The sequence below is a fragment of the Stylophora pistillata genome, chromosome 1 (assembly GCF_964205215.1).
Source record: "Stylophora pistillata chromosome 1, jaStyPist1.2, whole genome shotgun sequence".
Lineage (NCBI taxonomy): Eukaryota > Metazoa > Cnidaria > Anthozoa > Scleractinia > Pocilloporidae > Stylophora > Stylophora pistillata.
In genome coordinates, this window is record NC_142519.1 from 60,748,212 (window position 1) to 60,771,612 (window position 23,401).

Consider the following 23,401-nt stretch of genomic DNA (forward strand, 5'->3'; position numbering starts at 1 on the left):
GATGGTTTCCTTCATAACTTAAAGTGGAATTAGCAAACGAAGTTCAAATCAATACCTTGTCCATTCCTCGCTATTATGTATTGAAAATGCATTTGCTGTGATTTTACAATGTAGCTTAAGGAGAATTAAAGGACAAAGACCGGGCCAACATTATTCCTCGTCTTGTTCTTCCGTTGAAACGGCTTGGGTCAATTTTGTTAACGAATGAAGGTCAATGGAGTGATGTTCCTCGTCATACCCTACGAAAGCATAGAAAATTCTTGGGTTGTCCTGTTATCGTATATTTTACGTAGAATTAACAAACGAAGATCAATGATTTTCCTCGTCATGTCCATCCGATGTTCGCAGAGAGAATATTCCGGCTGTCCTTCACATACGCCGGCATAACAAGTACATTAATGGACGAAGGTCAATGATCTTCCTCATCTTTTCCATCCGTTTTACGCAACTCTAAGCTTCAGTTTCCCTCCTCAAGTAATAGCTAAAGTAAAATTAAACGATTGCTTTGTCCTTTTAAGATGTAACTCTCGTGGAATTAACGAACAAAGGTCAATGATGTCAGTTCCTCGTCATGTCCATCCATTTTACGCAACTCCAAGCATCAGTTGTCCTCATTTAGCCTTATAACCAAAGTATTATTAACTTTATAGGGTTCTTTTCTTCCAAAAGTGAACTGAAAAAGAGTTTGATGACCTATTCTCCGACATCACATTTATTGCCGGATTTAGAAGGAACGTCATTGAGTAGAAGGCTAACAAAGGAACTTGCAAACTACCTAAGGCTATTCGTGACTGGCTCGTTTCTATGATTTATTCATTTCTAAGGAACTTTGCATGACGACATTTTATGGTGAAATGATGCATTAAGGAGGAAATTATTTCAAATTTTATGGGTTTATTCGCTGAGTGACGGTCAAGTTAAAAGCTAGCAAGAAACTGCCGCATCAAAACTTTTTTACAAACTCCCCAAGTGAAAGGTGAAACGGTTATCTTTCCGTTCCCGTTGTTTGTGTAAAACTTCGAGCTATGATTCCCCGAAATGCTTCAGATCCAAGCTACGACTTTTATTTGTCAGTAATCGATGATCCAAATTACTGGTTGACTTTAACTGTTGTAGGATACAATTTTTCTACCGTCATCATCCTCACGAATGCCTTTCTGCTGTTTACAATTTACCAAGATCCGCGCAAGTCCCTACGCTCGCCTTCGTCACTTCTGATCTCAAATTTAAGCGCGTCAGATTTACTGATGGGATTAGGTGTTCTTCTGGTAGCTGTACGAGACACATATCGGTATGAACAACTCCACATGCCTTATGTTGGTATCATAAAGGTAGTTACGTATGAGGCACGATCCTCGCAGTAGATAGCGCTATTTATGCAATAGCGAAAATCAGACCTGAAAAAAATCAGGCCTGTACGGGATTCGAACCACTGACCTCTGCGATACTAGTGCAGCGCTCTACCAATTGAGCTAACAAGCCAACTGGGAGCAGGCCGTTAAGTTGATTCGTAATAAACCCGTGAAAGTGATAAATGAGATAGAATAAATATATGAAGTTCATATATTTTGAACTGCGGTATTAGATACGTATGAGGCACGATCCTTGCAGTAAAGCACTATTTAAGCAATAGTGAAAATCAGACCTGAAAAAAATTCAGAAAGAAGCGTAACAGTCGCTCGAGGCGATAGCCGAGAGCGACTTTAGCTTCTTGAGTGCTTTGCAAACCTCCCAAGTGCATCCATATAACTCCATAGTGTACGCTGTGGTGTTTATCATTTGTTTTATAACATAAATTGATACATTGTAGCTAAAGAGTTCCCTTTTATTTAACAAATCTTCCGTGACCAGAAAAAAACAAGCGCGCGCGGAAAATAGTCTTTGCATTTGCTCACGTCAGCAGCGTACACCGCCCATGGGCAAATGGGGGACCCTAAATTGACCAATCAGAGCGCACGCTTTACTTTGGTTATGTGATAAAACTATGTGTGATGAACAGTCACCCTTAAAATATGCGGCAGTTTCCACGTGAAAAAGTTCATTCTAATGTTTGGGCCCAAGACTCTAAGGTAAAAATGTTGAATGAAGAAATATCAGCTGCCAGCCTTGGACTCTTCAAGACCCGGATGTGCAGACTTCATTTAAGAAACATCCTTGAAGGCTGTGGTAGCTTTTTTCGATGAATTATGTACTAATCGTATGATTATGTACATAATCATGTATGTACTAATCGTATAATTATGTATGAGGTATGTACTAATCGTTTTAATCAATCCATATACATATATTAGTGGGTAGCTTTAGTTATCAGTGATAGGTGTTCCCTATCAACAGGGGTTTTCTTTCTTCTTTTCAAGATACCATTAGGATAGTAAATATTATTTTCCTGAGGTAAGTCACTCGCTGAACCAATTTGAAAGCTCACTTAATACATACATGCATTTTCGCCATTTGTTTTTTTTTTTTTTTTTGCCATCCGGGCTGCGGGCAGAACGAAAGGGACCGTCGAACGCTGCAGAAGAAGAACTGGAACTCTCTCGCTTTCGATTCAAAGATGGATACCCATTCAAGAACCAGAAAACCCTCTGTCAGTTCGTAGAGAAAGTGGCCTAAGTGCACCACTGAAGTGAAAGACTGGAGACTATTCAGAAACCATCTTTGAGGTGCCTGAAAAATGAAAAATATATCTCCAATCCTTTACCAAGTTTAGGTTAAGCGTGGAAACGTCCTTAGTAAATCAGATTTCCTCTTCTTGCCATCCATTATCAATCATTATCGCTGGAATGGAACAGCCAACAACGGAATAGGTTTTGATACTTTTAACTGTTTTACTTTGAACTTTATTGTTCAGAAACCAATTACATCATGATATTAAATTTTTTCATGCTATCGCAATTGTACCAAAGGAACAAGGAAAGGAGGAAGAAACGTGAAGAACTAGTAGTAAAAGTCACGCCCCAAGGAAATGGTAGAGGAGTAAAGTTCCTTTGTAGTTTAAAAATTTTTAGCAGTGAGGAAAAAAAAGCGCACTCAGTTGAGCTGCAGTAATGCTTACAAATATCAAACCAAGCGCTTCAAATGGACGATTATAGTTTACAATCCAGAGAATGAACGAAGTAACAGACCGTGCCCGGACACTATATGGCTATTTGCGATAAACAGCCGCTATGCGCAAGAGAAACTTCCTGCCCAACACGATTACACAGAGAAAAAAATTAAATCAAATGATTGAGCTCAAGACTCTGAGGTAAAATATCAAATGAATAAATATCCACGCTGGGGATTTCTGGTGTATTTTTTGGCCGTTTTTTTTTCGGTTTTTTTTTTTCCGCTGCCATGTTGGCCGTGCGGAGGTCTGGCGCAAAGCCGGGAAATGGTTAACTTCGCAGGCTCTCTATGAATATTATGGTTCAATCAAAGCGCGGTATATTTGCGACCAACTTCTAGTTCCACTCAAGAGCTTTAATTTCATACTAAACATGACATAGTAGGAGAATTATTTTTGTTTTCCTTTGGTTGGAAAGAGGAGACTGTCATGGCGTCGTAAAGCAAAGCGTATTTTTGAGGCATCTTTAGAAGATTTAACCTTAAAAATGACAAGACGGCCAGAAGCAAGAGACAAAGGTACGGAATCATGCGTTCATTGGTAAGGACTTGTCCGATTCAGAATTTTTGATTTTTGTCTCGTTTCCTTGATATCTGAACTTTTCAACGACTACCATCGCTGGACTTTCGAGCATTTTGAGGTTTACTAAGCGAGCGGCTTTCACTTTGTCAACCGAATGTGGATAAAGACGCGTTGCAACAGAGTGCGACGACATGCCGCCAAGGAAAGGACAGAAAAATCGCTTTCCTTTGAATGAATATTTGGAGGTTAAATGGAACCAAGATGCCCTTCTTGTGTCTGCCCTTGCCCGTGATAAAGAGTTTACGAAAAAGGCAAGGAAATTGAAGCGACTCGAGTTAAAGGTAAACAAGATTGAATATCAAATACTTGATTCTCCTTTCCTTGCACGCATACATCCTTAAATGTAGTTAAGAGAAATACAATATAAATCGGAAAGCAGTTAAAGTGCCTTTTACCTCTAAATACGCCGAAATGAGCAATTCTTTTGAAAATTTTCATGAAATTCTCCGCTTTTCTTTGATTTTAGCCAAACTCGGCCTATGTTGTCATTGTGTTTTATGCAAAATTGGTGAATGAGGATAACAAAAATGTGAAAGAAAAGGTCAGTACATTCAACTCATATATTACCGGTATATACTCTTTTGAAAATTATATTCTTGGAGAAAGCTTTTTTATTCCATGCGAACAATTTATCAATAGAGTGATGTATGATTTACTCTGGCTGTGGAGTTATGCACTGAAGTGAAATTGAAGATTTGCATGATAAAAATTTTCTGTTTTCTTCAGATCTCTGTTACAGACAACCTTGTGGACAGGAGGACCTGCTTTCCAACAATTTTGGGAGATGATGGGAAGATCTCTGGCCCTGGCCGTAGTGCAAGACGAAGGAGGCTGTGGACATTAAATGCTGCAAAAATGTTGCATGGAGCCACTGCTGAGAATATGACACCAGCATATGCAGGTCTCATGGCAGTTTTGAATGAAAGTGCTCCATTGTCAGTATTGAGTGATGCAATGATAAAATGTGCTAAGTTCACAAAGAAAGTTATTCCTAAAATTGTAAAACAGAAGATTAATATTTTTGAGAAAAGTCAAACAAATTTTATTAGAAGTGTAAATATTTTGTACAGGGGTGGCATAGCAAGCAAGCAGAGGTATAATTCAATAAGGATATCATTAACAATGTGCTTAGATGATGCTGTGGTTTAAAGAAAGCATATTGAATTCATGAGCAACATTCCAGTACCAAGACTTCTTTCTTATAAAGAGGCGCTTAAAAAAATTAATCAAATAGACACAGGTGATTTACATGATGTAAGGGAAACACTTTGCCAAGGGCTCAAGGAAGAAGATATAGTTAATGGGAAATACAAGGACCTTTTAAAGCTATTGGTGAAAATGGCACAATTTTATCTCAGTGCCAACAATTACAGGAAGGATAAGCTTAACTGGTTTGGGAAGCAAGAGGGAACTTTTAAAGTTGCCATAGGGGGGGATGGTGCACCCTTTGGAAAGGATGACCAAGCATTGGCTTGGTTACTTAGTTTCCTAAACTGTGGTCAGCGTGTGTGCAGCTCTGCAGAGAACTTTCTCTTACTTGGGGCCAATTGCTCTGAATACTGTGAGCCTGTTCGCAGATATGTGGCACTGCTTGAAAGGCAAATGACTGAAATTGAGGGGAATATGTTTTCAGTAGAAATTGATGGTAAGGAGAAGTTTCTGTCCTTTCAATTTGAACTGCTACCCAGTGACATGAAATATTTGGCTTTTCTAGGAGGAGAACTAAGTATATCTGCCTCTTATTTTTCTCCATTTGCAGACATCAACAAAAGTGACATTACCGACACTCAAGGAAATTTTGGTTTAACAAAAAAAAGACAAATGGGGTCCATGGAACTATAATCAAAGAATTAGAGTGGCAGCTGCTGTGGAAAAGAAGAAGGAAGAGGTAAGTAAAACAACTCTGAAACCAGCTACAAAGCGTGAGAAAGTGACATCCTTCATCTCACAGAAAAAATCTAGGCAAGAGTTTCCTCCATTGGTTGGTAAATTTATTGATAGGGCCAAAGCAGAACCCCTTCATTTGAAGAATAATGCTTGGCAACAATGGAACTCATCTGTCTTGATGTATTCTTTGTCACGGAGTCATCTTGGTGAATGCGAGTCTATTTTAGATGTTTCTCCAAACTGCTGTTTTGGTAAGTATTATCATGCCATTAGATTCAATGTGAAAGCAACACGTTTAGCACCAAAGATCAGGAAGTGGTTTGCAGATGACAGAACAAAGAATAGACCCTTGGAATATCAATGTACAGGTAAAGAGTCACATCTTTTTTGTCATAATTTCATGTATATTGTTGAAAGTCTGAAAACTGATGAAGATCAGAATGTTCACACTTTCAAGTTACATGTTTTTGCCTACACAGGTTTGAATCTAAGAGATTCAGTCTCTCTTTTTAGTAGGGTCTCAATGTCAAGTGAGCAGGTTTAAAGTCTCAATCAGGTTTGTTCCAACTATTTCAGAGCTACTGCACTCTTTCTCAAAATTACCCCTACTTCCTGGACAATTGGCCACATAGTGCCTGTGCATGCCCAGCAACTCCAGGAAACACTAGGTTTGGGTTTGGGAATTAATACAATGGAGGGAAGGGAGGCAAAGCATGTTACTCTTGCCAAATTTACTAGCAATACCCAGTTTAACAACAGATGGAATCAGGTTTTTAAGCATGAGTACATTTCATTATTCTGGTTACGAGAAAGTGGGTGTGATGAAACTGTGTACAAACACACTTCAAATGTATATATACCCAAGAGGTGTTTTACCCATGACTTTTGCTACTGTGGTCTACTTAAAGATGGTGATGTAGAGAAGTGTAGTTTTTGTTCTCAACACTTTCAAAACTTAGTTTTGGACTGTGTTCTTCAAGGTAAAACCACACTTGAGGCTAAAGAAGCAATAAAATAGCTTAAAGGTGGCCTGTAATGTAATATTTTCTTAGAATTTGCAAACTACAGACAAAAATATAACTATTTTATTGTTATGATAATGTACTTAATATATGGCCCTTCATGAGATACTCAATGAATACCCCAACATACTATGTTAAAAGGAAAACAAATTATATAGGTAGATTTTGAATACCTCTGGAATAATTTTTCAAATGTTTGTAGATCAATCACCAAAATCAGAGCAAATTGTCAAAGAAAGTTGCTCTCTATCAAATACCATATTATCAATTATCATAGTGGATATGAACAACTATTAAGCCCATATGTTTGGAGTATTGAAAGGAAAATGAATTTTGTCTCAATTCTCAGTAATCAAAATGATTTATAGTATCTAATATATAAAATAGTATGAGTGATTCAAGAGGAAGCAAATTACCAATAGTGCATTGAATTTTCAATATGAAAAGTTTATAGTAATATATTATGGATATATTCAGAGATTACAAAAGGTACTTTACTATTTCAATTTTTCATTAATAGACAGTAGTGCATTCAATAACAATATGAAGAGTTTACAGTAATATATAGATGTATATATTAAAGATATATTCAGAGATTACAAAAGATACTTTACTATTTCAATTTTTCATTAATATACAAAACATTGCATGCTGAATGCATTGCCATCAGAAATTATTAATGTCTTTAATGTTACTATTACGATAGTTGATTACAAAATTTTAAAAAGATATATGTATTTTATTGTCTCTGAGTTCCTCCTCAAGGACACAAATTTTGAATTCAATATCAATATAATTATGGCAATGGGTACTTTAAAAATGAAAGATAGAAAATATATATTTCAGATGAAAACAAGTATATTAAAAGTATTAGACTGAAAGGAGTGATCGTAGTTACTGTTCATTTCACACAAGCTGAGGCCAGTCATGCTCATTCCAGTAACCGTAATGAAAATCAATGGTGATTAATTCTTTTCTGTACGAATATTTTATTCCAAACTGTTTTTCCGAACTTATGATTGCCTCTACGCGCTTGTTACCTTTAATTCTTCTTTTCAAAAAGGTTTTTATTCAGATTTTGATCTGTACAATCAGAAAATACCTTTCTCACTCTGTCATGGGAGATGAAAGCAAACACACAGTTCTTTCGTGTTCGGTCAGCTATAACTCCGAAATGTGTCCGCGAAACAATAGCTTCCAAAATTTGAAAAAGCTCTCTGTGCAGCTTTTCCTCCACGACTACTTGCCAGGCGTGTTTGACGGAACATCGTGGAGACATTCGTCGCTGAAATGTCTTAAGCCAATCCATGGCTTGCCTTTGAAACATTGGAAAATAATCTCCCGAGATGTGCTTAAATCCGGTTCGGTTATTGAAGTGTCGAACCGAAACTGGTGCCAACAACCCTTTTATATCATCTAGGGCTTCGCTCATATGATTAATTTGACCATCTTTGCCCGAAAGTTCAGCTTCTGCGACTACAAGCGCACCACGAACAGTATTCAAAAACACTGCACTAGCGTCCGCCATGTTTTGTTGGAGAATAGCCAGTTGGAAGTTAGTCGCTGACGCATTACTTGAGCCCGTCGGTTTGGCTAAATTAGAGCCTAAAGATCCCCGGCGTGTCAGTTACTCCTTGAAACAGTTTGAAAGCTCGGTAATCGAGAAATAAGCGTGCTTGTATTTTCGCCATGTTTTTTTTTTTTTTACTATTATGGCAGAACGAAGGGGACTGTCACACTTTACAGAAGAAGGACTGGAAGCATCCCCGCCGCGTCAAAGATGAATGCCCATTCAAGAAACAGGAAACCATGTGTCAATTTGTAGACAAACTGGCTCAAGTACGCCATTAAGGCTCAAATTGGAGAACATCCGGAACCATCTTTGAGGTTCCTGAAATATAAGTAATATTTCTCCACCCTTTACCAAGATTAAGGAAAGCTTCTACACCGTCAATGATTAATCAGATTTCCTGTACTTAACATCATCAATCATTATCGCTGGAATGGAGCAGCCAACAAAAAAGACATTAAAGGTAATTCACCTGTTTCATCAAAAACTGATAAATTAATGGCGAGAGGAAAATGATATTTTTGTTTATCCTCTGTTTTGTTTCCAATGAAATATTTGAATCCTTATTCACAAAGCCTTATTCACCCTGAAACTTTTGACCCGCCCAGAGTAAACTGTAGCTGTTTGCGGGGTTAGCAATAGGTGCTTTAGAGTTTTTAGTTGTCTGAGTTACGCGGGAAATAAACCAAGCCAACGAAATCCAGAAGAACTAATAAAAAAAAAAAAAAGATAGATAAAGAGAAAACCCGAGACTCATTCGAAAAGAAATGAGAGTATTATCGTTGATATTAACAATCGTCCAAAAGAGTCAACGTACGTAATGTTAATGGCATACCACTGAATGAGTGCAGAGACAATTCTAAAGTAAGTAATCTTTATGCAGCTTTTATAATTCTCTGTAGACTAAATTTTTGATGTCTAAATCTGGTGAGTGATGTAAGTGCCAATATCACTACTGATACGTATGATGGACGATCCTCGCAGTAGATAGCGCTATTTGAGCAATAGCGAAATTCAGACCTGAAAAAAATCAGGCCTGTACGGGACTCGAACCACTGACCTCTGCGATACTAGTGCAGCGCTCTAACCAATTGAGCTAACAAGCCAACTGAGAGCAGGCCGTTAAGTTGATTCGTAATGAACCCGTGAAAGTGATAAATGAGATAGAATAAATATATGAAAATCATATATTTTTTGAACTGCGGTATTTGATACCTATGATGGACGATCGCAGTTCAAAAAATATTTGATTTTCATATATTTATTCTATCTCATTTATCACTTTCACGGGTTCATTACGAATCAACTTAACGGCCTGCTCTCAGTTGGCTTGTTAGCTCAATTGGTTAGAGCGCTGCACTAGTATCGCAGAGGTCAGTGGTTCGAGTCCCGTACAGGCCTGATTTTTTTCAGGTCTGAATTTCGCTATTGCTCAAATAGCGCTATCTACTGCGAGGATCGTCCATCATACGTATCAAATACCGCAGTTCAAAAAATATATGATTTTCATATATTTATTCTATCTCATTTATCACTTTCACGGGTTCATTACGAATCAACTTAACGGCCTGCTCTCAGTTGGCTTGTTAGCTCAATTGGTTAGAGCGCTGCACCAGTATCGCAGAGGTCAGTGGTTCGAGTCCCGTACAGGCCTGACTTTTTTCAGGTCTGAATTTCGCTATTGCTCAAATAGCGCTATCTACTGCGAGGATCGTCCATCATACGTATCAAATACCGCAGTTCAAAAAATATATGATTTTCATATATTTATTCTATCTCATTTATCACTTTCACGGGTTCATTACGAATCAACTTAACGGCCTGCTCTCAGTTGGCTTGTTAGCTCAATTGGTTAGAGCGCTGCACTAGTATCGCAGAGGTCAGTGGTTCGAGTCCCGTACAGGCCTGATTTTTTTCAGGTCTGAATTTCGCTATTGCTCAAATAGCGCTATCTACTGCGAGGATCGTCCATCATACGTATCAAATACCGCAGTTCAAAAAATATATGATTTTCATATATTTATTCTATCTCATCACTACTGATGTTATAATCATTATCATCATCATTTTTATTGGTGCCGTTGTTGTTGTTGTTGTTGTTGTTGTTGCTCAAGTTCTTGTTCTTTACATTGCTTTAAATTTGTATTTAAAGGGAGTGGTCTCAACTGGATTTGTGCAGTTGCCATATACCATGTCAAATTAAACGTTCACATGCTGGCAAACTTTTACCAAAAGAACAAGGAAGGAAGGAAGAAGCATGAAGAACTATTAGTAAGAGCAATGCCTGAGGCAATATTAGAGGACTGAAGTTCCTCTAATAGTTTCAATAAATTTGGCAGTTAGAAAAGAGAGCGCACTCGGTTGAGCTGCAGTAACACCCACAAATATCAAACCAACCGCTTCCAATGAACGATTCTAATCCGGCTTTATCCAGAGGAGGAACAGACTTTGCCCAAAGAACCATTCAATAAAATCAGGAATTAAAAGAAAAACACAAACCCAAGAAGAACCAGAAAGATTAATCTCGCTCTCCAAAAGATAAAATGACTTTCTTATCCGCAACTTTTATATTACTACTTGGCAGAGGATAACTTTAGAACTCATAACTTTATCTTTTTGTTCCTTTCTGTAATTCAAACTATATAATTCTTCCTTTTACATTTTCAAAATTTAGTTATGTTTTATTTTTTAATGTCATATTCCCTTGTGTTGTGTTTACTTTTTATTAAGGCGACATACATGCATCCTATGATCCGCACGTTTCAGTGCGGCAGGTCACGCAGTGGCTACGTTTCCAGCATCTGTATCGTTATCCTTCCTGCGGACCTCTGTAATGCCCCTGAACGTGCTCGAGTTACCCCAATGTCCTCCAATTTGTTAATTAGGGACTTTAAGTAAACCGCTACGGTGACGGCAGCGAGGCGGCAAAACGATAGATCTAATGGGCAGAGCAATAGCTCAGCACGTGCGTTTTAGAACTTTGTACCGTCTTAGCCGTCCTTTGCAAAACAACGACGTGAAATCACCAAAATGTGCGTCGTCTGCGAATGGAGACCGGGACGGCAAATTATTTTCATCTCCATTTTGAATTAAACGCTGCTTATATACGTTGTGCTAAAGTTGAGGTATGGCGCCGTAAGAGACGGTAAACACATGCAGCCAATTTCGAAATTCAAATAGGAAGTAGAAATTCATTTTTAAATCGACGTCTTCTTTAGCGTTGCCGTCTTGACTGCTTAAGGTCTCTCATGTGACGTAATGGTCGCCCGTTTACTGTGCTATAGATTTTTGAGTAAAGTTTGAATAAAATTTAAGACGTGGTCTCTTTAAAGAAATCCAAGGGGCAGCGTCTTTCCATCTACCACTAGCTTTCGCCTTTCAGCGCGTAGCTTATGACCCGTAACGCTACAAGCACACCTTGGCCAATGACGGTTCTCATTCCACCAGCCTTAAGTTGCAAAGTAAAATACTTTTTTCAGAATTTACCGAGAGAACACCCACGTCGAAACTTAGATTTGGCTAAGTCTTGAAGACGAATTCCAAATTAAATAATACGCGTCATCGCAAAAATAGAAATACAAACACTAAACCAAGATAATTTGGGCGGAGAAGACTGATAAAAGAGGATATTTGATGACAAGGAGACTGGTTTACCACCCATTTCAAATATTTGTCATTTCAATTCGGGAGTCCTTGTCACAAGCCACAGCCAAAAAGTAGGATCTGAAAGACCTTGAAACCGTGGGGCAGATGCTAACAAGCTGTATTTTTGACGGTGAACACTTCAGTTGATTCCAGGCCGTCTGATTGTTGAGTTGAACAAGATTAAGACTTTGTGTGTGATGCGATGTTCCAACCCTTGCGATATTTAAGACCAGTATAAGAAAAATTGACCTTTAAGACAATATAGACAACAATAGCAGTTGCTGCAAACTATGTAAATCGTGAACAGAATCATTTCATATTATTTCGTAGTAGTCATTATGATGCTGTTAACAATTATTTAAAATTGACTTACTAATTTTTTGTACATTAGTTAATAGCTAGGGACTTTATTTAGGGGTCCCCATTTAGTTCATCTACAGATACAAACATTGACACAACTCATGTAGCCAGCTCACTAATATCCTTGTCACTTCACAGATCCACGGAGGTAGATTCCTCGTCGTTGTAGAACTTATCAGAACTTTAAACGAGCATTAGCTATGTAGGTATTTTATTTCTAAAGCTTTTCTCTTTGGATTGGATTATTTAGTTAGAGGGCAATCATTTAAATTACCGCACTTAAAGAAATTTCCACCCACTTGAAATAAATTGTAGTTATTAATGCTAAATCTATGACATAACAAAATATTGTAAAAGTCGCCAGCTTCGTGAATGAGCAGGTATTATGGCATTGTTCATCAGTTGTACGTCAATTCCTGCTTCATACAAAAACCCATAGACATACCAAAAATGAAAAGTCGAAAACACAGACATGAAAAATTTCACTTTTCCTGAGTTGATGCGAGGTATACTTGATATTCGGTTTTAAACGCGTGATTTTGATCGATAGACACCGACAGAAATAACTGCTTTAGTAGACAAATCTTTACATGTAAGCGTTTAGATAAAGTAACTCGTTCATCCATAACTGAAGCGAAATCCTATTAAGATCAGTGATGCTGTTCAGTTTGTGGAGAAAAGGTTCTCCTTGCGATCGATAAAGATTATGTAATCATTCATTACGCAATAACGACGAATATACTTTTAGCGTATAAACATGGATTAGTGTTCAATTGTAAATAAAATCACTCACGATAACGAAGAATAATGAAAACTTGCGTTTTGTGGCCAACTGTGTTCTTGAATTGAATCTTCAGCAACGGCAACAGCGTCAGCAAAACGGACTAACACGGTGTATGTAAACTGGGCAGATACAGATTTATCTCAGTCAAGTAATTCATTTTAACTAAGATTATCATATTATGTAATCTTTGCATGAGGGTAGTAGGCAGCCCACAAGAACAAAGCGAATATTGATAAAGTCTAAGTTCTGTTTCCGGCTCATATAAAGAACGCACAGTTCCTTAATGGTTCATTGCTGCATCAAAAAAAGTTGGTTGGCCACCATTTATTGACTTGGTTTGAGCAAGAATGGTTTATATCATACCTGAGGCATAGCAGTCACCGTAGTCATAGAAAAAGAAAGGATCTAAAGAACATCTTTACACGAAAACTATTTTAGATATAGTGTTTTTTGGGGGGGTAAAAATAACTTCGCATGGTTACCCTCTACGACGTCAATGATATCCATAATCAAATGGTAACACAACCGCCCGTTAGTCATAATTGGACACGAACTAGTTTGGACTTTAACATTACCGGAAAGCCTAAATCATTTAATTAATCACCGACAGACTAAAACAAAGAGCAACTGTGGATTTCCGATATTGTAGACTTATTTTTGGTTTATTTATCTATTATTTGGACCTTTCAGAGCGTCTTAAGAGTGACATTCAGTAAATACCACGGATAGGCGTGCAAGATAGAAAAATCGAAATCTCCCAAACTTTGTCACATGACAACCTTTATGAAACTAGTTTAGAAAATGCAAGATTCAATTTCTTGCGATTGATATTTTCAAAAAAAATAATTTTTTTTCACCTCGAGAGGCCCTTAAACCACCGTAAAATGTGCTTCGCATCCTCGAGTGGTGGAAAGAAACGGAATCAAATAGCATGACTATTGCGATAAAAGATGATTTTATGACCCTTCCTTTGTGTGAAAACGCTGTTGTAATTTCAAAAGATTCCAATCTGAATTTTTAATTTTTTTCAAAATTACCCTCTAAAACAGTTTCATCACGACTATCAATTTTGCCATTTTTCAACGGCGAAAAACCCTTCCTGGTACATGGCTTTTGTTGTGCAAATGCTATTTTAGAGAAAGAGCAATCCTTTTCCTTTCAATTTATTAAATAAAGTTTTGGGGCAACTCAAACGGCAAGTTTTGAGAACTGAAAACATCAACTGTACTTGCCTGAAATTTACAACTTTTGAACTTGCGGTTGCAATGACGAATACAAGCAGTACAAGAGTGAACTTGGACAGCAGTTTAAATACTTCGAGAATTCGATCCCCTTCCACTAGTTAAAAAACTAAACAAACGGTTATGACTTCGTAGTGGCAATAATCTGAAAGGAAAAGCATTTTTATTGCGCGAATTGAGCTGTAAACCTCTTGACAACACTTCCCGTACCTACCCATTTGTTTATTTTGAAGCCTGAATTGTACAAGTTATCTAAATATGAAAAGTATTCATCAAAATGTTCGCATTTCGTCTGAAAGAAATCGTACAAGCAATGAAGGAAGAATAGGACAAACATTTACTCACCTCATATACATATGTTGTTGAAAAAAGACCAAAATCCCTGAGTTAAACTAGACTGCGTGACATCCTCTTTGACTACACCCAGGTAGGAGGGTGGGTGTGGGGGAGCTTGGGCTTAGGTTTGGGCTTGGGTCCAAAGCAGACAAAAATATTTCCTAGTAAATCCGGTAATCGCTAAATATTTACCTTGAAGCGATCTTCGGCATCAGTTTGTATATTGTAGGCTGTAAGCTCCATGTAGTTCTAGTATGTGCATCTCCGTGAACAGTGCCATAGGTAGTTATTTTTTACGTCACGTGGTCTCTGCATTTTATCGAGAGAAAATTTTGCATTTTTTTGGTTTTACTTATAGAGAACTGACTTTCTTTTTTTTCCTTTTTAATTTTGAATTTCACTTTTTTTACTCTTTTAATGAATAGTTTTTTAATTATTTATTCAAACTGATTATTTTTAATTATTAGGTCATTTTTTTTTCAATTTATTATTTTTTTGGTCATTCCGGGAATTCCGGGAATTCCGGGTATTCCGGCACGGAATTCCAGCATTTTATATTTTCCAGACTACCGTTTGGCTACAGCCTTGATCAATTTCGAAAAACGGAAAAGCCCCACACAGTTTTTCGATTGGTATCTTCAGAACGTTTGGACCAAATTTCAAGTCAATCCGTAAAGATTTGGAGCAACTACAGAATACCCTATTAATTCCTCCAAAGAAGACACACGCGTAAAAACGAAGTAGGATTTTTTTCGCTTCGAAAGTTTTTCCAACATTTCGCGCCTTTAGTTGACCACAAGTCAAGTTATGTCAACACTCTGGAAAACTCGAAAAACCAACAGTCATTTGTGGTGACACGTTATAATATTGCGAATGCCAAAAAACACTAGGCTGTTCTTCGCAAACTTCACGGTTTTATTCTTCGCTTAGTTACTATACTCACAGATCACGTCTCTATCCTTCTCGATAGAAAAAGCAACCAAAAAATCTTGGCAGGTTTTATCTTATCAGTACGTGCCGCACACCCTAACACCTAGATAACGATATAAGCTAACAAATGGACCGGTTAATTGATCCCATTACCGACACTGAAACCACAAGCGAAAAGTTGTCACCACGCAATCACTTATCTTACTAACTTGTCACACAATCTAACTTAAATTGTCTCAACAATAAATGGCTTTTCACACTTGGGCGGCTCAAAGAATTCAGTTCGAAAAAACGTTTTTAAATAACTCGAGTACGTTTCAATATTTTAAAATAAAAGTTTAGAAACTGTAGTTAAAATAGTAATGCTTTGTTTGGGGTGAAAAAAGAGTTTTAGCAAAATTTGGCCCGCGAAGGTCTACCGTATCCTTAAGCTTCAGTGTAGTTTTCCTTCTCTTTAAAATATGGAAGGAACCAGCGAACAACTGCCCAATTTTGTATCGGCATCGACCTTTCAAGGTCTGATCCAACTAGCAGCGAAAACAGAGCCGAAATAAAACTCAGCAAGCGGTAGCGTGAACATTATTTTGAACAATCAAAACCCTTGATAACTTCACCCCCGGCTCTTTTAATGAGATATTGGTTCATTTAGCTTTGATTCTCTCCATTTTTCCCGTTAATTTTGACGGCTTTTCATTCACAGCGGTTATCGGTTGAGCACAGGCCGCCCAAGCTCTCTTTGAGAACCACACAAGGAACACAATTTGCATATCAATTTATGAGGATTTGTATGGGATTTTCTACAAGATAGCCATAGAGATAGTTAAAAGTGCAAATATTAAATAAAAATGGCTTACCTTATTTCATACGTGTGTTGCTTGCTCCTGGTGTCGTTATTTTACCGATTTCACTTGATTTTAGCAGTTTTTTTCAATCCTGGTCTTTTCTTTAAGAATGGAATAAATCGATATGCAAATTGTGTTCCTTGTGTGGTTCTCAAAGAGAGCTTGGGCTGCCTGTGGGTTGAGTGGATCAAACCAAAGTATAAAATGTGGCGTGTTTTTGACCAGTCAAGAGGAACGATTGTTTACTTTTTTTGTGCGTTGTTAGAATTTTGCGCTCTATCACAATAAAAAAGTTCCTTCGCGCAGATCCTTGTTGTCGCTCTGTTATAAGAGAATTTGTTCTTGCTTTTAGTTGTGCGTATATCGAGTTATGGATGTGCACGATAAGCTTGAACGAATTCGTAAATAACGACTACTGAATAACGGTCGAATATCCAATAGAAGCGTGGAAGTCGAACGGTCCTGCCGAAGAGAAAGCCACTGACAATTTTGAAAAAGAGTTATGGGAGCACTGAAACAACTGCCGAAGATGGCAATTGAAAACCATTAGTAATCAAAGATGAAAAATAAACTAAGTTATATATTATTTAAGAAAGCGTGTGTTTGTCTGAGGATAACCTTGAGTTGTATGTTTAAAAGCAAGTTTTTTCGAAAAAGGTTCTTGAATACCGACAAAGGAAAAAAGTAGGCAAGGACAGGTAAAACACTTGTAGCACTGAGGATGTGGAATCCCTCTGAATCTATCAAAAAATTGTCTTGGGAAGTCTCCTTAGTCAGCTCTTTAGCAAAGGTACTTAAGTGCTCTTAAAATTTAAACAGGGCTGGCAGGGCTCCGTATTCGGTGTCTTGGGTCCTAAAAACTACTCGTAATGTTTGCTGTGTTGCTATTTAGGGGTTTGATAGCTGTCTGTCTTTCTTTAACCGAAGAGTGAAAACATGGCTGTTTTGGGCGTACAGTTGTGATACCAACACTTTACCTTTCAAATCTTGACCTATTTCATTTTATTAAGTGCAACTTTCTGGGGTCGAAAAGCCGCTTTACTTTGTTCGTCTGTCCTTCAAGAATGGGGGCATGTCATTTGCTAACAGGTTGTAAAGCCGAATCCTGCATATTTTTCCTGTCAAGAAAGTACTTTTTATGAAATTTCCATCTCACGAAATATCATGTGTGACTCGGAAGTTAACAGTAAGAACAAAGTTCAAGAGGCTGAAAACTCTATGGAAACTTTTGATGGCCGGGCATTTAGTCTATTTGAGACGGTAATGATATACTTGAAATAAACAGCAAAGAAACTAGTAACTCTTTCCCCATGATTTACCCAGTTATTTTGTACGCGTAAAGCAACACAAGGAAAAACACTTTTTATATTACTCTACCCTGATTTTATTCAATAATCTATGAATTCTTCGGTGAAGTACTTGTCAAAATACATGTAACAAGACACTACTACTGTCGTTCTTTTGCATGAAAACTCCTTTAACGTAAAAAAAATGATGAAGATTTATTCGTGTCTTGTAGTTTTTTTGTCCATATCGGTTTTGACCCCTTGCAACTTTCAAACTTCGAGGATTCTTGCCACAGCATGTTCTTCCAGTTTGAACGCAAGTCCTACCTTATCAAGGTTGGTTCTGACAAGGTGAATATCCACAAAATGGCTCGGTGGCATCTGAACTGGCATGTTGGCCCTGAAGAGTAAAAGATCAACGATAACTCGTGATGTTGCGTCCTAAAATACGAGGTATTACAGTGATAGAAAGTGTTTCATCTTCAAATTCTAAGGTCTCAAAAGCCTTAGTAATCTCGGAGATTCAGACAGTTTCCATCATTGTAAGTTGACAATGCTGTGATCATAAGCGAACCAAATTAACAACAGTGGTGTCAAAAACTGGAGTTATTAAAGCAACGATTGCAAAAATAGGCGGCAAAATCTCGATGGTAACTTAACCCACTCTGGTGCTTCTGCTTGTAACCCCGAAAGGTCACATGGGTAGCGAGGGTCGTAAGCGACGAATTTGGAGACCAGACAATTGTAACGCACAACGTAAACTTTAATTGAAATAGCGTGAAAGGGCAGCGGCTTGTAGAATGATAGATAGATGAGTCGATATGTAGTTTTGCGTAGCGGTAAGGTCTTGTTGCAGTGAGATTTGTTGTGGTTCGAACTAGAAAGCAAAGAAAGGACCCTAAATAAGCCAACGCCTGTTGATGGACTACTCAACCTAGACGCACGTGGCATAGAATCGCGAAACTACACAAGCGCTAAAGATAATCATGCCAATTAAGATAATGAAGCTAACTATAACGATCAAGTAAATATAATGGCTTACTTTAGTCTGGCTCCTAGCGGTAATAGGTGGCTGATATGTGGCGGTGAAAAGGAAAGTAGCGTTTAGCGAACAAGTAGCGTTGCAAAGATAAACCTCTCAAAGAACTACGTCCCTTACCCAATGAAATCCGATCGCTAAACCTGTCACGCAAGTATCTAGAGTTGCGCAAGAAATAGATAATCAACGAGAACAAGACAGGAATCACGGCTAAATATAAACAAACGAACTATTATGGTATGAAAGTAACACTGCTTATAGTTTGTACCATTACCACCACACAATCATTTTCCGATTTCAATTAACGCAGTACTGTTAATGGAATTCTTCTTTCCATCACTAATGTTTTTCTTTGCAATGTGAACCTTACTGAAACAGCTGAAATAAACTGATTGATCTTTTTAACCTTTGAGCCTCAAAAATCAAATTCGTATTTCTCCCAGCTAGCTGCTATACTCTTTCTTAAGGAGAAGAAGAGAGAATTTATTGCCACAAGTGATAAGTTTTCCAATTCTCGCTATGACGTAATTTCTAAAAAAATGAGCTTTTAAGGGGCTCAGGAAAAATCCACGAAGAGTGAGTTAGATACATGTAAAACTACGTACGCAGTAGTCGAATCGAACTTAATTACCTGTAGTTGCTTTCATGTCAGCATTTCAGAATTTTGCTCCCTTCAATCACCAAGTACGTGGTACTGTCTCCCTTGCAGCCCAAGCTCACTACTAGAAAAGCAGACGTGACTCTTACAATGTTGCGCAACGTTTTATATTTATAAAGGTTTGTATGGGCACAGGAAGCCCAAGCTTTCTTTGAGAACCACACAAGGAACACAATTTGCATATCGATTTATAAGGATTTGTATGGGATTTTCTACAATATATCCATAGAGATAGTTAAAAGTGAAAATATTAAATAAAAATGACTTACCTTATTCCATACGTGTATTGCTTGCTCCTGGTGTCGTTATTTTACCGATTTCACTTGATTTAATCGTTTTTTTTTTTTTAATCCTGGTTTTCTCTTCTTAAAGAATCTTTAAGAAGAGAAAACCAGGATTCAATATAACCGCTTAAATCAAGTGAAATCGGTAAGATAACGACACCAGGAGCAAGCAATACACGTATGGAATAAGTTAAGCCATTTTTATTTAATATTTTCACTTTTAACTATCTCTATGGCTATCTCGTAGAAAATCCCATACAAAAAACCGAGAAAATGAAAATTTCTTTAAAAACCTGTCAAACTATCAACCATCTGACAGCCAAGTCAGCGTGCTATCAAAGGGTCTCAAATTCATCCCAACGTCCGTGACAAACGAATTTAAAATCAGGCCAACTTCTGCGAGATTTATTGGCAAGACGAATGCGCCTCTGTTACACCTTTCACGGACAAAACAAAGAACCATTTCTGTTTCATATCAAACTGAATGCCACCGGTTCAGTCTTCTATCGCCCTTCAGAGCTACTTGGAAAATTGTCATAACGCTACTTGCAGACTGTACTTTGTGACGCAATGAGGTCACGGCTCTAAAAGAGTTGACACAAACTCTGCTTTAAACCTCACCGAAGCAACACAACAATAGTCATCATGAATAAGACAGAGAAAACAAAAAGAGGCCAAAGTGCAACTCAACAACAGAGTTCACTTCCAACCTCTCAAAGCACCGATCGTAAAAAACACGTAGGAAAGGGTTAATGAGATAATTGACCAAATGCATCGGGGAAAACACATTGATGGCTCAGAAATGGCTTTCACAAACTCCCAATATCCGCCTTCGGACACACAATTAGCCATTGCCGAAAACTACTTTTATTAATCACCCGATCATTTCTTACAAAAAGGAAAATTCCTTACGACAAGCAAAAATACAGTTCGAAGCCGATAAAGCGATGCGACCACAAAAGCCACATGGGGAATCCGTGCCGTTCTTTGTTTATCTTTATTCTCAGGGCAAAAATTCATTGTTTGTCGGCGCAAAACTATCCATAGAAGCTTCAGATGATTTCTGGGACAATTCATCGTCTGAAAAAGTCGACATTTCCCGACTGACAACGAAACAGTGATTCTCTGTGCAGCGAACAAAGAGAGTTGCGACAAAGCAAAGCATAAGTTTGTTGAGCCTTTGACGTCATAATGACGTTTTAGCGGGCTCGGCTGGAACATATTTTCAGCAATAGCGGACGATTTTTGGACGACTTTGAAGCGGTAAAAATTGGTCATCGGAGGTTTGTTTTGAGTTTTTAATGGCAAAAAGGGTCTTAACTTGATCCAATTCAACATTGTGTAAACAATTTAGGCCAAAATAAAATGGTCAATTTTCGTCTCAGGGGTACTTTAAGGCAATCCGATAATATCCCATACAAACCTTTATAAATATAAAACGTTGCGCAACACTGTTAGAGTCACGTCCGCTTTTCTGGTGGTGAGCTTGAGCTTCCTGTGCATGATGTGGGACGGAAACCGGTAATCCGGTAATCCTCCGCCCTGAGGCATAAAGGGGTGCATTTCAGTGGTTTTGGTTACTTTGGGTCGAGTGCCGCATAACACAAGACCAAACAAAATCAGAAAGGGATCAAAGTGAGTCATTTGTAGCCGCAAAACATCGCATTTCATAGCCCTGTGAAGGTCCTACCCCTTCCCTGTTTTGAGTTTTTAATGGCAAAAAAGGGTCTTAACTTGATCCAACTCAACATTGTGTAAACAATTTAGGCCAAAATAAAATGGTCAATTTTCGTCTCAGGGGCACTTTAAAGCAATCCGATAATATCCCATACAAACCTTTATAAATATAAAACGTTGCGCAACACTGTTAGAGTCACGTCCGCTTTTCTAGTGGTGAGCTTGAGCTTCCTGTGCATGATGTCATAATTTACTTCCGTCATATATTAACAGCCTCATATCTATTAAATCAAAATCTTCTTATTGTCTTCGATCTAATGACGGTCTTTACTTAGAGCCCCCTAAGGGTAAGATGCTGAAGACATTTGGTGATCGATCTTTTCAGGCAGCAGCACCATACTTATGGAACAGACTCCCTCATGAAATTAAAATGATTAAGTGTTTGGATAAATTTAAAAAAGCTATTAAAACATTTCTGTTTAATGAAGCTTTTTGTAATCATTAACTTAGATATATTACATTAAATAATTTATTCTTATGTATTTTTAGCTACCATTACTATTGTAAATTTTTTATTTAGATATATAAGGTTTTTAATTTTTATTCAGTGTAAAGCACTATTGATCTGTACATGTAAATAGGGCTATACAACTAATTAAAATTTATTTATTTATTTATTTATGTGGGACGGACACCGGTAATCCGGTAATCCGGTAATCCTCCGCCCTGAGGCATAAAGGGGTGCATTTCAGTGGTTTTGGTTACTTTGGGTCGAGTGCCGCATAACACAAGACCAAACAAAATCAGAAAGGGATCAAAGTGAGTCATTTGTAGCCGCAAAAAATCGCATTTCATAGCCCTGTGAAGGTCCTACCCCTTCCCATTCCCTCAGAAATGTCTGAAGTATTCAGGAGAGCCATGATGATAAATTAAGAATTTATTCCAAGCTGGATTACAGAATCTCAATTAACAGAAAAATCAGTCACGTACGAATTTGAAATTGTAGTCTCAGGACATTGCATTTCATAGCGCCATAAATGCCCCACCCCTCCCCCCTTCCCCCTTTCCCCGCTCAAGTGAGAGTCGTTTTTCTTTACGTGGGATGAGTTTCCATTAGTTGCGCACATTGCACCCAAATTATGAGACCAAAATAGACTTTCTCTGATACCGATAATACCATACAGGCCCAGACAAGAGATCAAAAGAGAATTGATTCCAAACTGGATTACAGCTGTACAATTAACGGAAATCCCTCTTGAACAAATTTGAAGATTGACCTTGAGCTTAGGTGGGTGGAATGCTTTTGCATTAGTTACAAGTTGCGCACGAAGTTCGGTTGCTATATCAAAAAACCAATTGCGTATTGTCTTCTTAGCTGGTCACGTTTGTGGCACTATAAATTTGGCAAAAGGTGCAAGTTAGACACCTGTAAGCTTCACCTACCAGTCAAACCATCGAATTGAAGCACCACTTGTTGGAAGCGTTTGAGCATCAGGAAAGTAAGATCTCAAGATGTCTCATTCAAAGCAAGTAAGTAAATTGCAACTTAGTTATTAGTACTTTTTTTTTTCAAGTTTTTCAAGCGTTCAACCTTACTGTTACACCACACCATGTGATTATAAAACACCTTGTGGACGACTTCAGGCTTAACTTGCCAAAACATCGCAACGTCAATTGAGTCTCAATTCCTAAGCAAAAGGTTCCAAAAATATTGAAAGGGATTGTCACCCGTCTTCGGTTTCATAACGGTCAAACTTAGTCCGTGGAGTGTTTGATTCAATGCAGGATAACGTTATACCTAATAAACTTATAGCAAAGATATCTGCATCATCAGAGAGTTCTGTGACAAGACAGTTTTGATACTATAAAGTTTTAAAGATTTTTTTCTCAGTACATAGCCAGTTTATCGCCGATACTATGAAGATGACACCTGTGCCAAGTCATGTAACTTTGATAACATCTTGTAAAGCTTTTTGGCGTAAGGCTTAAAACATAGGAATGTTGAGCTTGAGCTCCAAAACGGCTCTTGGATATTTTTTTTGTTTCCAATATTGAGGTTTTTTAGGCGATACCATGAAGATGACCTGGCTTATGGAAGGCAGCGTCAATGGTCATGCATGCAGTTACCATCGAAGGAGAAGGCACTGGAAAA

The 23,401-nt window shown here is 37.9% G+C and overlaps 2 long non-coding RNA genes and 2 pseudogenes across 7 annotated transcripts in view; 2 read left to right on the forward strand and 2 right to left on the reverse strand.

The window, feature by feature from the left end:
• LOC148743535 (uncharacterized) overlaps nt 1-23,401 on the forward strand; it is a 62,263-nt gene that overhangs the window by 37,169 nt on the left and 1,693 nt on the right. The window contains exons 1-3 of one of the 3 annotated variants that reach the window (XR_015989531.1): nt 21,981-22,537; nt 22,625-22,779; nt 23,306-23,401. The exon at nt 23,306-23,401 is cut by the window's right edge and continues 824 nt beyond it. This is a non-coding gene — a long non-coding RNA (uncharacterized LOC148743535). The other 2 variants (XR_015989526.1, XR_015989525.1) reach the window with 2 other exon arrangements.
• On the forward strand, nt 3,403-7,334 carry LOC148743542 (uncharacterized; annotated as a pseudogene). Its single transcript, XR_015989514.1, has 4 exons — nt 3,403-3,969; nt 4,155-4,229; nt 4,415-5,576; nt 5,690-7,334. The product of XR_015989514.1 is annotated as an uncharacterized LOC148743542 (transcript).
• Nucleotides 6,643-8,222, reverse strand: LOC148743543 (uncharacterized; annotated as a pseudogene).
• Nucleotides 17,666-20,133, reverse strand: LOC148743544 (uncharacterized). Of its 3 annotated transcripts, none has more exons than XR_015989522.1 (4): nt 19,866-20,133; nt 19,262-19,352; nt 18,634-18,788; nt 17,666-17,991 (listed from the first exon to the last, which is right to left on the reverse strand). It is a non-coding gene; the product is annotated as an uncharacterized LOC148743544 (long non-coding RNA). The 3 variants fall into 3 exon arrangements; XR_015989521.1 differs by lacking the exon at nt 19,866-20,133 and adding an exon at nt 19,558-19,596; XR_015989520.1 differs by lacking the exon at nt 19,866-20,133 and having other exon boundaries at nt 19,262-19,471.